Source organism: Lolium rigidum, chromosome 1 (genome assembly GCF_022539505.1).
Source record: "Lolium rigidum isolate FL_2022 chromosome 1, APGP_CSIRO_Lrig_0.1, whole genome shotgun sequence".
Classification (NCBI taxonomy): Eukaryota; Viridiplantae; Streptophyta; class Magnoliopsida; order Poales; family Poaceae; genus Lolium; species Lolium rigidum.
In genome coordinates, this window is record NC_061508.1 from 164,714,980 (window position 1) to 164,728,086 (window position 13,107).

A 13,107-nucleotide genomic window follows, 5' to 3' on the forward strand; every position below is an offset into this window, starting at 1 on the left:
GATAAAATTTGGTCGGGCTTACAATACGTCCAAGCTTAATGAGAATTTTAGGTCCTCGCCGTCTAAACCCACTAAACCCACTAGATTGCACCCGACCCGCTGAAGTGCCACACACCCCGCGGCCGGACCACACAGTGACGACGTGAGGCAGAATTGGCGGGAACGACAAAGTAGGCCGAAGGCTATAAAATTCGGAGAAGAGTGGTGACTTGGCAGTTCACAGCTTCCTCTTCTCCTCCAAATCCAGCAATGGACCCGTCGACCGGCTCGAGGGGCCCCGCCGGCTTCGCGACGCAGGCCAACGCCCTCCTCCGCAAGAACCTCTGCTTCCAGGTCGCCCGTCGTGCTCTGCTCCTCTGATACCGTTCTTGGAGATACGAATTAACTTATTGACGATCTGACTTGGTTACCTTGTTTCCTGTGCTGTGCTGGGGTGCTGCAGAAGAGGAACCTGAAGACGAACGTGTGCATCACCCTCTTCCCGATCCTCCTATGCGTGCTGCTGGTCGCGCTGCAGGGCGCCATCGACCGCGAGATCGACAAGCCCAAGTACCGCTGCGGCTGCGCCTGCGTCGACACGGCCGCGGACGGGAGCTGCAGGAAGACGGAGTGCGGCATCCAGTACTCCACGCTGGACCAGGTCGCCACCTGCCCGATCACCAGCCCACCGCGGTGGCCGTCCCTGGTGCAGGTGCCGGAGCCTGAGTTCCGGGCCGTCAGGACAGCCTCCCAGCAGTTCGATGGTTTGCCTGAACCCACATGCCGGGACAACAGCTCTTGCCCCGCCGCGTTCCTCATCACCGGAAGCAACCGCTCGTTCGCCGAAAGTATGCTATCCGTCATGGTACACACTAGCATATAGTATACTCATTTGTCCTTCGTAATTCAGGTTCCATGCTTTTCGATGGCAGGTCTTTCGGCTCAACTGTTCCCTGCTCTGTCTTCCTCTTTGAATCTCACCGACTATCTAGGTGCACTCTCCAAGATTGTTCCCGTGAGTCTCTTCGTGGCCTAATTGCGCACCTAGACTATACAGTTGTGGTATGATGTCTTTTTTGATAAATATCTCAAGCTATTTTGCTGGATCTCTTTGTCTCAGGGCTCCGACACACCGACATCGTATAGGCAGCTTTTAGAGCCAGCGTTTACTCCAGGGAATACTTTGTATGTTGTCCAAAATCAGTGCCGGTCCAACTTATCGCAAACGATTCCAGTCAACGCTGGGCCGATACCCCTTCAACTCAGTAAGTAGCGTTTTCCTTTGTTTAAAATCCTCGTTTTTCAATCAAGACATACTGCATACAAGGAAAGAAATACATTTATCGCAAACGAAGCAAGCAGACATCCATGAATTACTACTTCGTGATCTCAACAAAGAAAATGATTACTACTCATGGGGTCATGCTTGTATTCTTTAACTGCGTTGAGAGTAGCACTTGAGGGCATTTATAACATCGGACCTGATAAAGTGGTAATATTAGAGTATTTTTCGTCTTTATTGATATTTAGATTTAGCTTTCATGTTTTTCTGTTGTATGCATCTGCTAACGTTTGTAAAAGAACCAACAGACCACCTGACCAGGTCTCCCTGAATATCATAAAGTGCTCTAAGCTCATATAGCTGGGTGCATAGGCGGCTGGAATTTAAACTATTGCTTTAAAATACCATGGTGTAAATTAAGACATGCTAGCAAGTAATTTTCCTTTTGTTACTGAATTCTTTGACACTTCCATGTTTGGATATCGAAGGGCCTGCTAATGATTCAATTTCCGATGCTCCGTTAAAACTTCCAGATGTGGACTGCATTCAAGGTTTGTCGTTGTGGCGTGAAAGCGCATCAGTTGTCAATGATGAACTATTCAAGGGTTATAGACAACAAAGGGCAGGTGTAGACAAGTCGAATGAATTTTCTGCAGGTACCTACTGATCTAGTTCAATGAAGTGTTAGTACTTATCCTTTTTATGCTCTGTATAAAATGGGTTTCTTCACAGGTTACGACTTCTTGAACACGAATAGGAATAGTCTTGACATCAGTATTTGGTTCAACTCTACCTACAACAATGATACTGCATATACTGCAATTGCATTAGTACGAGTGCCACGCTTGGTTAACATGGTATGTGCTTTGAACTACTGCGCAACTTCATGTTAGGTGATTTTCATTTGTATTTCAACTATTATTACAAGTTGTACTATTTTTCATTTAGGCTTCCAATGCATACATCAAATTTCTCAGAGGAAGTGGAGTGGAAATGCTGCTTGAATTTGTTAAAGATATGCCCAAAGTTGGAACAAGATCAAAATTTGACTTGTCTTCTCTTCTTGGTGCACTATTCTTCACATGGATCGTTGAATTACTCTTTCCAGTGAGTATGAGGCACAACTTTTGTAAGTAAGTTCACAAAAATGGATGAAATTATGATTTGGTACAATTCTTTTTGCAGGTTATACTATCGTATCTTGTGTACGAGAAGCAACAGAAGCTGAAAATTATGATGAAGATGCATGGTTTGAAGGATGGCCCGTACTGGATCATAACTTATTCGTACTTCTTTGCTCTATCAGCTGTCTATATGATTGTATTCATCATTTTTGGCTCATTGATAGGTAATTATTTCGAAATATCATCAAGAAGGTGCATGTTTTTATCGTTAATTTACTCTACTGAAAATGGTTTTATCCTGTACAGGTCTGCGTTTCTTTACAGAAAATGACTACAGCATTCAGATTGTTTTCTTCTTCATCTACATAAATTTGCAGATTGCACTCGCTTTTTTACTGCGTCCTTCTTTTCTTCTGTAAAAATAGCCACAGGTTTGTGCTAAAAAATTAATATCTAATGTAAAAAGAAGTGGTTATAATATTCTGTGATTAACTAACCTCAAACTATGCTGCTGCAGTGGTTGGTTACATCTATGTATTTGGTTCTGGTTTACTAGGGGAATTTCTTCTGCGTTTTTTTGTTGAAGATAAAGGTTTCCCTAGTAAGTTTCTTTCTTATTTATGCTTGAAAACTCTCTTTACATCATAAGCATGACAAGCTTTTTTCCATACAAAGAGGGTTGGATAGTAGTTATGGAGATCATCCCTGGATTTTCACTTTATCGAGGGTTATACGAGTTTGGTTCTTATGCATTCTCTGGAACTACAATGGGAACCAACGGTATGAAGTGGGCTAATTTGAGTGACTCGGAGAATGGAATGCGTGCTGTATTGATTATCATGGTTGTAGAATGGGCAATACTTCTCCCATTGGCATTTTATTTGGGTCAAGTTTCATCATTGGGTTTTGGACTCCGGAAAAGGTTGTTAAGCTTGCTGAAATGCTTTAAAAAACGAGCTGTATCATTCCGGAGGCATAGCTTTGGGCGAATAGGATCTAAAATAATACTTGAAATGGAGAACCCCGATGCTACACAAGAAGTAGGTCAATCCCTTGCATGTTTCTCAAACATACCTATTCATTTTTATATGGGGAGGCTCTGCAATATATGCATTCTATTGATAATTCATTTCTTGTTATGCTCAGAGAGAGGTGGTTGAGCAGCTTCTGCTGCAACCCACTGCAAACCATGCTATTATATGTGATAACATTAAGAAGGTTTACCATGGAAAAGATGGAAACCCTGACAAGCTTGCAGTTCGTGGGTTATCTCTTGCCCTCCCAAAAGGCCAATGTTTCGGAATGCTTGGGCCGAATGGGGCTGGGAAAACATCCTTCATCAGTATGGTACAGTAACAGGACACAGTGTGTTTATTTTTTGAGAAAGGTAGCCAATATATTATGTCGTTCCTGATATATTTCCCATTTTTCCTCCACAGATGATTGGGCTCATTCCACCTACATCTGGCACTGCTTATGTACATGGAATGGATATACGGACTGATATGAATGATATCTACACAACTATGGGTGTTTGCCCTCAACACGAGTAAGACCTTTATCCAAATCAATCTAACAGAATATTTTGTGTACCTCTCAAGGCACACTAGGTTGCACACGATGTAATGCCTTTTTGAATATAGCTTACTTTGGGAGACATTGACCGGAAGAGAGCATCTGTTGTTTTATGGAAGACTGAAGAATCTTAAAGGCGCTGAGTTACTGAAGGTACAGTTCTGCAATGTTTGTATGTCTGCACCAGTTTATGTTATTATTCATCTCATTCCAAAATACAGTGCTGTATGTTTATGGTTCTGTCATGCAGTAACAGTTCACATCATAACATGCATGAATTCATCAATATTTGAACTGTAAACATATATGTTGTGCTGTCAGGCAACTGATGACTCTCTTAAGAGTGTTAACCTATTCCGTGGCGGTGTTGGCGATAAGCAAGTGGGGAAGTACAGTGGGGGCATGAAACGGAGGCTTAGTGTTGCGATCTCCTTAATTGGGGACCCCAAAGTACTAATCTTGTTCCTGTTATGTTCTCAGCTGCATAACATATAATGGAGCCTGCAACTGAAAATTGCATATATATATATTTTAGGTTGTTTTCATGGACGAGCCAAGCACTGGACTAGATCCAGCATCAAGAAATAACCTGTGGAGTGTTGTGAAGGAAGCAAAGAAGAACCGTGCCATTATTCTTACAAGTATTTAACTTTCCTAACAATCTGTCTTTATTGCTTCGATAGTTCCATTTTGATTCATCGTGTATTTTTTTGACAGCACATTCAATGGAAGAGGCAGAGGTACTATGTGATAGGCTCGGTATTTTTGTTGATGGTGGTTTCCAATGCATTGGAGACGCAAAAGAGGTAACTTACCTATTTACCTCTATGAAGCACATAACTACACTTTGTGTAGCTGTCATACTTTACTAACACTTACAATAATTTCCGCTGCAATGTTCTACAGCTGAAAGGAAGATATGGGGGAACTTACGTGTTCACAATGACAACATCTTCGGAACATGAACAGGAGGTTGAACAGCTTGTCCGGCGTTTGTCGCCAAGTGCAAACAGGATATATCACATATCTGGAACACAGAAATTTGAGCTACCAAAGCAGGAGGTGAAGATAGCCGACGTTTTCCATGAAGTTGAGCATGCAAAATCCCGTTTTAGCATACACGCTTGGGGCCTCGCTGACACCACCTTGGAGGATGTCTTCATCAAGGTTGCTAAGGGAGCACAAGCATTCAATGAGAACGTGTAACTAGTATATCCGATTCGTAGGTGATTATTCTTTTCCTTTGTGAAGAAATGTATGATGCCTGTTTGAACGTTGTTATCTCTTCGCTTAGTATGGCACTTGAGGTGTAAATTCAGTATTGTAAAGCTATATAACTCAATAGACTTGTAAATTTGGCAAATACAGTGTATCATATTCATATTCATCTGTCCTAATAATTTAGAAACAAGAAACACTTTTTGACCCTAACTTTATAACCATTTATTTTTTGCTGACTAACTTTATAAGCGTTTCAATTGGAATAGTAACATTTTCATCATCGGGTGTTCCACAAGTGCTTTTGATTGACGTGGATGTCATGCTTCATTTTGACTGCAAAACAGAGAGAATTTCTGCGCTAACCATGCTCCCTCTGGATAGCAGATGTTCATTTCAATTGGACAGCACACGTCATGTTACTACAGAATAAAGAACATCAATGTTGTTCTCTTGGAATAGGTAGATGTAGGCCTCATTTTTTTGCCCCACCAGAGAAGAGCCGCCCGAGAGCAGGGCACGAAAGAGGTCCCACCGTCGCCATCCTCCGTGCGGGCTTAGCCTGGCGGAGTCATCCGGTGGCGGCAAACGGGAGTGGAGCCTGGGTGGTGGGTGCGGTGGGGTTAGGTTTCCCCCAAGCCTCCCGTGAGACGGCGTGGGGGCTGGGAGGGATTATGGTGTGCTACAACATTATGAACAAAGTATATATGGTGTTGCAAGGGCAACGACAGTAGGTGATGCTACCAGCAGCGGGCGGTGATGCTACCAGCAGTTGTCGCCAATGATGCCAGCCGTGGGCCAGTGATGCTGCAAGTGTTGTGCGGCATTGCTACCAACGGTGGCGGAGGGGTTTACCAATGGTGCTTGGCATTGCGGCTATCCGAGGGTCGTCGATGCTACTGGTTAGTGACGTTGCCCGACCTACGATCGTCGCCACATCATGTGCATCACCAACAAGGGCATGCTCAAGTCCGATATCGTCGAAGCATGGAAGAGAAGATGGAAGAAGAAAAGAACATGCAGAGTCCGATACGCTGGCGCCAAGCCGGGTTCACCGGCCTGGATGTTGAATGGGTCGGCAGAAACCGGGCCCTTACACTGACCTGCACCGGATCCCTTGCTGACCCTGACTACCGTTGGCACCAACTCGGCGGGTCACAACAGACTCCCAGACCGGGCGGAGCCCGATATAAAAATACAATTGACTACAAAGTTTTTTGGCAGTGCAAGTGGTTATCATACAAAGAATTATAAAAAAGCCTATAGAAATAACTTCAGTTTGAATACACAAGACTAAAGTTCTGGTTCCATCAGTGCTTACCGGAAGACTAAGCAGAACCGTTCTGATCAGGGTCGGTCCACAAATAGGTCACTGCCGGCCCATCCGGTCCATTCGGTCACGTCGACTCCCGCACGCCGGAATCCTATGTGTTGTTTTTGCCCTTAAGCCTTGTAACCTTATCCCTTCGTCCTTAGTACAATAAATACCCTCTAGTGGCTCAGATGTAGGCCAGGAGAGATATGAGATAGAAGTAGATCGAGCACACCGATTTGCACCGGATGTGGAGCGAGTATGTATCTTGTGTTTTTCGCGTTTTTCCTCTTTACCCCTCAAATCCGTGAACATTGGGCTATCCAAGGGGTTAAGCCCCGTGTCAATTAGGGTCGTTGAGGATTTGCTGCATACTCATATTTATTTTGCTAAGTTGGCGTTTCTGAAATGCTTTGATGCTTTTTTGACCATGCCGAAAAGAATGTTGCACGATGCTACAATAATGAACCAAATTTTCTATAATGATGCGAATGCGAGAGGGATTTTCCCCAAGCGTAGGATTATGGGCAGATGAGATGATTCAGGATCCGGAGCAAATATCCCGAGGACAAGAAAATATTTTCTCAATCATTATTTATACAGATCAAGTGGGCCCACTTTTTTGAGGGAATCAAGTGGGCCCACTTACTTGTGAGTTGTGACTGACTTGGGGATCTCGAAAAAGAAGCCAGCGTTAATCACATATACCCCCTAGTAATCCCACAGAATTGCACCCCGACCCGGTGCAGAGACGAGGCAGCTGAGCCACCCACCCCGCCGGCAGGACCACACGGTGACGGCGTGAGGCAGAATTGGCGGGAGCCAACACAGAAAGAGGGACGCCGCCGAAGGCTATAAAAAGTCGGCGAAGACGACCAAAGAGCTGCGACTCGGCACTTCGGCCTCCTCTTCTCCTCTCCAAATCCGGCAATGGACCCGTCGGCCGGCTCCAGGGGCCCCGCCGGCTTCGCGACGCAGGCCAACGCCCTCCTCCGCAAGAACCTCTGCTTCCAGGTCGCCATTCTTGCTCTGCTTCTCTGATGATGATACACACTTCCTGGTAATTAAGCGCATTGACATTTGACTTTGCTGTCTCGTCTGCCGTGCTGCAGAGGAGGAACCTAAAGACCAACGTGTGCATCACCCTCTTCCCCATCCTCCTCTGCGTGCTGCTCATCACGCTGCAGGGCCTCATCGACCGCGAGATCGACAAGCCCAAGTACCGCTGCGGCTGCGCCTGCGTCGACCAGGCCGCCGACGGGACCTGCAGGAAGACGGAGTGCGGCATCCAGCACTCCACGCTCGACCAGGTCGCCACCTGCCCCATCCCCAACCCGCCGCGCTGGCCGGCCGTGGTGCAGGTGCCGGAGCCTCAGTTCCGGGCCGTCAGGACCGCCTCCCAGCCGCTCGACGGTTTGCCTGAACCCACGTGCCGGGACAATGGGTCTTGCCCCGCCGCGTTCCTCATCACCGGAAGCAACCGCTCCCTCGCCGAAAGTATGTTACCATCTCTCATCGTATATATGACATGTTTATTCCCATTTCTCCTTCAGAACTCAGGTCTCATGCCTTTCAACGGCAGGTCTTTCGGCTCAACTGTTCCCTGCTCTGTCTTCCTCTTTGAATCTCACCAACTACCTAGGTGCACTCTCCAGGATTGTTCCTGTAAGTTTCTTTGGGGCCTGCCTGATTGCACACCTAGATTATACAGTTGTGCCGTATATGATGCTTTTTTTTGTTTTTGTTAAATGTCTGAAGCTTCTTGCTGGATCTCTTTGTCTCAGGGCTCTGACACGCCAACATCGGCTATACAGCTTTTAGAGCCCGCGTTTACCCCAGGAAATACTCTGTATATTGTGCAAAATCAGTGTCGGTCCAATTTATCGCAAACAATTCCAGTCAACGCCGGGCCAGTAACCCTTCAACTCAGTAAGTAGCATTTTCCTTTGTTAACAATCTCATTCTTAAACCGAAATACATGTATTCCGAACGAGGAGTTAATTAAGATGAAGAAAGTAGACAGCCATGCATGAAGAGCATTTTGAATTACTACTTCGTGATCTCAACAAAGGAGAGGATTATTACTCATGCTTGTAAGATTTAATTGAATCCAGAGTAGCACTTGAAAGCATATATAATATTAGATTTGTTGTTTCACTGTTGTATTCATCTGCTTACATTTATAAAAGAAGGAACAGACCAGGTCTCCTCAAATATCATAAAGGGCTCTAAGCTGATATAGCTGGGTGGGCAGGCGGCTGGAATTTAAACCATCGCTTTTAGATACCAGGACCTAAGTTAAGACATGTTAGCAAGTAGTTTTCCTTTTGTTACAGAAATCTTTGACACTTTCTTATCTGGATATAGGAGGGTATTTGGTTTTAGAGAGCAAGCAGTATGACAAAAAAAAAAACCATACTTCTTTGTATTCCTCGCCTGCTAATAATTCAATTTCTAATGCTCTTTGAAAACATCCAGATGTAGACTGCATTCAAGGTTTGTCGTTATGGCGTGAAAGTGCATCGGTTATCAATGACGAACTATTTAAGGGTTATAGACAAGATAGAACAGGTGGAGCAGACAAGTCGAATGAATTTTCTGCAGGTACTTGCTGGTCCAGTTCCATGAAGTGTTAGCATTGACTCTTTTTATACTCTGTATAAAACGCCTTTCTTCACAGGTTACGACTTCTTGAACACAAATAGGAATAGTCTTGCCATTAGCATTTGGTACAACTCTACCTATAGCAATGATACTGCATTTTCTGAAATTGGATTATTACGAGTGCCACGCTTGGTGAACATGGTATGTGAATTGAACTACTACTCAACTTTCTTATGTGATTTTCATTGGTATTTCAACTATTATAACAAGGTGTAATATCTTTCATATAGGCTTCCAACGCATACATCAAACTTCTCAGAGGAAGTGGAGTGGAAATGCTGCTTGAATTTGTTAAAGATATGCCCAAAGTTGGGACAAAATTAAAATTTGACCTGTCTTCTCTTCTTGGTGCACTATTCTTCACATGGATCGTTGAACTACTCTTTCCAGTGAGTATGAGGCACAACTTTCGTAAGTAAGTTAACGCAAATGGATAAAATGATGAGTTGGTACAATTCTTTTTGCAGGTTATACTAACATATCTTGTGTATGAGAAGCAACAGAAGCTGAAAATCATGATGAAGATGCATGGTCTGAAGGAGCGTCCGTACTGGATGATAACTTATTCGTACTTCTTTGCTCTATCAGCTGTCTATATGATTGTATTCATCGTATTTGGATCCTTGATAGGTAATTATATCGAAATATCATGAAGAAGTTGCATGTTTTCAAGTTTTTATCATCAATTTACTCTCCTTAAAATGGTTTTATCCTGTACAGGTCTGCGTTTCTTTACAGCAAATGACTACAGCATTCAGATTGTTTTCTACTTCATCTACATAAATCTGCAGATTGCACTCGCTTTTTTACTGCGTCCTTCTTTTCTTCTGTCAAAATCGCCACAGGTTCGTCTAAAAAAATTAATATCTAAAGTAAAAAAGGCAGTGCATATAATATTCTGTGATTAATCTGGAATTATGCTGCTGCAGTGGTTGGTTACATCTATGTATTTGGTTCTGGTTTACTAGGGGCATTTCTTCTGCGTTTCTTTATTCAGGATAAAGGTTTCCCGAGTAAGTTTCTTTCTTATTTATGCTTGACAACTCTCTTTACATCATAAGCATGATAGGATATTTTTCCCCCATACACAGAGGGTTGGATAGTAGTCTTGGAGATCATCCCTGGATTTTCACTTTACCGAGGGTTATACGAGTTTGGTCAATATGCATTCTCTGGAACTGCAATGGGCACCGACGGTATGAAGTGGGCTAATTTGAGTGACTCAGAGAATGGAATGCGTACTGTATTGATTATCATGGTTGTTGAATGGGCAATACTACTCCCATTGGCATTTTATTTGGATCAAGTCTCATCATTGGGTGGTGGACTCCGGAAAAGATTTCTAAGCTCATTGAAATGCTTTAAAAAACGAGCTGTATCTTTGCGGAGGCATAGCTTTGGGCGGATAGGATCTAAAGTAATACTTGAAATGGAGAACCCCGACGCTACTCAAGAAGTAGGTTAATCCCTTGCATATTTCTGAAAGATGCCTGTTCATTTTATAGGGGAGGCTCTGCAATATATGCATTTTATTGATAATTCATTTCTTATTATGCTCAGAGAGAGGTGGTTGAGCAGCTTTTGCTGGAACCCACTGCAAACCATGCTATTCTATGTGATAACATAAAGAAAGTTTACCATGGAAAAGATGGAAACCCTGACAAGCTTGCAGTTCGTGGGTTATCTCTTGCCCTCCCAAAAGGCCAATGTTTCGGAATGCTCGGCCCGAATGGGGCTGGGAAAACATCCTTCATTAGTATGGTATACAATGACAAGACATAGTGTGTTCATTTTTTGGCAAAGGTAGCCAATATATTTAGTCGTTACTGATATATTTTCCATTTTCCCGCTGCAGATGATTGGGCTCATTCAACCTACATCTGGCACTGCTTATGTACATGGAATGGATATACGGACTGACATGAAAGATATCTACACAAATATGGGTGTTTGCCCACAACACGAGTAAGGACTTCATCCAAAGTTTGTATACCTCTCCAGGCACAGTACGTTGCAGAGATGCTAATGCTTTTTTGATATTTAGCTTACTTTGGGAGACATTGACGGGAAGAGAGCATCTCTTGTTTTATGGGAGACTGAAGAATCTTAAAGGCGCTGAGTTACTGAAGGTACAATTCTGCAATTTTGTATTTGTGCAACAATGTATATTATTGTTTATTGCATTCTGAAATGCGGTTCTGTATGTTCATGGTTCTGTCATCCAGTAACGGTTCTGATCATAATATCCATGATGCATCAATATTTGAACTGTAAACATATGTTGTGCTGTCAGGCAACTGATGACTCTCTGAAGAGTGTTAACCTATTCAATGGCGGTGTCGGCGATAAGCAAGTGGGGAAGTACAGTGGGGGCATGAAACGGAGGCTCAGTGTTGCGATCTCCTTAATTGGGGACCCCAAAGTACTAATCTTGTTCCTGATATGTTCTCAGCTGCACAACATATAATGGAGCCTGCGACTGAAAATTGCATATATATATATATTTAGGTTGTTTTCATGGATGAGCCAAGCACTGGACTAGATCCAGCATCAAGAAATAACCTGTGGAGTGTTGTGAAAGAAGCAAAGAAGAACCGTGCCATTATTCTTACAAGTATTTAACTTTCCTAACAATCTGTCTTTGTTGCTTCGATAGTTCCATTTTGATTCATCGTGTATGTTTTTTGACAGCACATTCAATGGAAGAGGCAGAGGTATTATGTGATAGGCTCGGTATTTTTGTTGATGGTGGTTTCCAATGCATTGGAAACGCAAAAGAGGTAACTTACCTATTTACCTCTATGAAGCACATAACTACATTTTGTGTAGCTGTCATACTTTAGTAACACTTGCAATAATTTCCACTGCAACGTTCTGCAGCTGAAAGGAAGATATGGTGGAACCTACGTGTTCACAATGACAACATCTTCGGAACATGAACAGGAGGTTGAACAGCTGGTTCGCCGTTTGTCGCCAAGTGCAAACAGGATATATCACATATCTGGAACACAGAAATTTGAGCTGCCAAAGCAGGAGGTGAAGATAGCAGACGTTTTCCGTGAAGTTGAGAATGCAAAAAGCCGTTTCAGCATACATGCTTGGGGCCTCGCTGACACCACTTTGGAGGATGTCTTCATTAAGGTTGCCAAGGGAGCACAAGCATTCAATGAGAACGCGTAACTAGTAGGATATCCGATTTATAGGTGATTATTATTTTTCCTTTGTCAAGAAATGTATGGTGTATGATGCCTGTTTGAACTTTGCTGTATTTTTGCTTAGTATGTCTCTTGAGGTGTAAATTTAGTATCTTATAGCTGAATAACTCAAATTAACTTGTAAATTTGGCAAATAGAATGTACCACATATGTCCATATGTTGTATAATTTAGAAAATCGAAATACCTTTTTACCCTAAACCTTTATGACCGTTTGAACTGAAATAGTCATCTCTTCATCATCGGGTGTTTCGCAGATGCTTTTGGTTGAGGGGGGATACCTCATACCATGCTTCATTTTGACTGCAAAACACAGAAATAATCATGCTGCCTCTGGATAGCAGGTGTTCATTTTAATTGGGCAGCCGATGTCATGCTATTGCAGAATAAAGAATTGCAATGCTGTTCTCTTGGAATAGGCCTCATTTTTCTGTACATTGACGGTATCTGTTGATATTTTTCAAGATCTCCTGGTGAGCTGAAGTTGGAAGCGAACTAGCATAGAGAATCGGAACTCGGATTGCGTAATATAATTCAGTTTTGATTTGAGATGCGCCTAGGCTTGACCAGGTTTGAGGTTAGTACCTTGTAATGCACAAAGAAAAAAAATATCGCTGCCGTCAGCAAAGAAACGGCTAGCTTAATTGTGTATGTATGGGGATCAGAAATCGAATCCCCTTGGTTTGCTTGAGAGACAAGCATCTCAAATTTCGAGATCTGAACTTTTTCCTTGGAGATT

At 43.1% G+C, this 13,107-nt stretch overlaps 2 pseudogenes; both read left to right on the plus strand.

Annotated features, from left to right (window-relative positions):
* Positions 1-249: 249 nt before the first annotated feature.
* LOC124684231 lies at positions 250-5,183 on the plus strand (annotated as a pseudogene).
* A 2,214-nt stretch (positions 5,184-7,397) lies between these two features.
* LOC124684219 lies at positions 7,398-12,376 on the plus strand (annotated as a pseudogene).
* Positions 12,377-13,107: the final 731 nt, after the last annotated feature.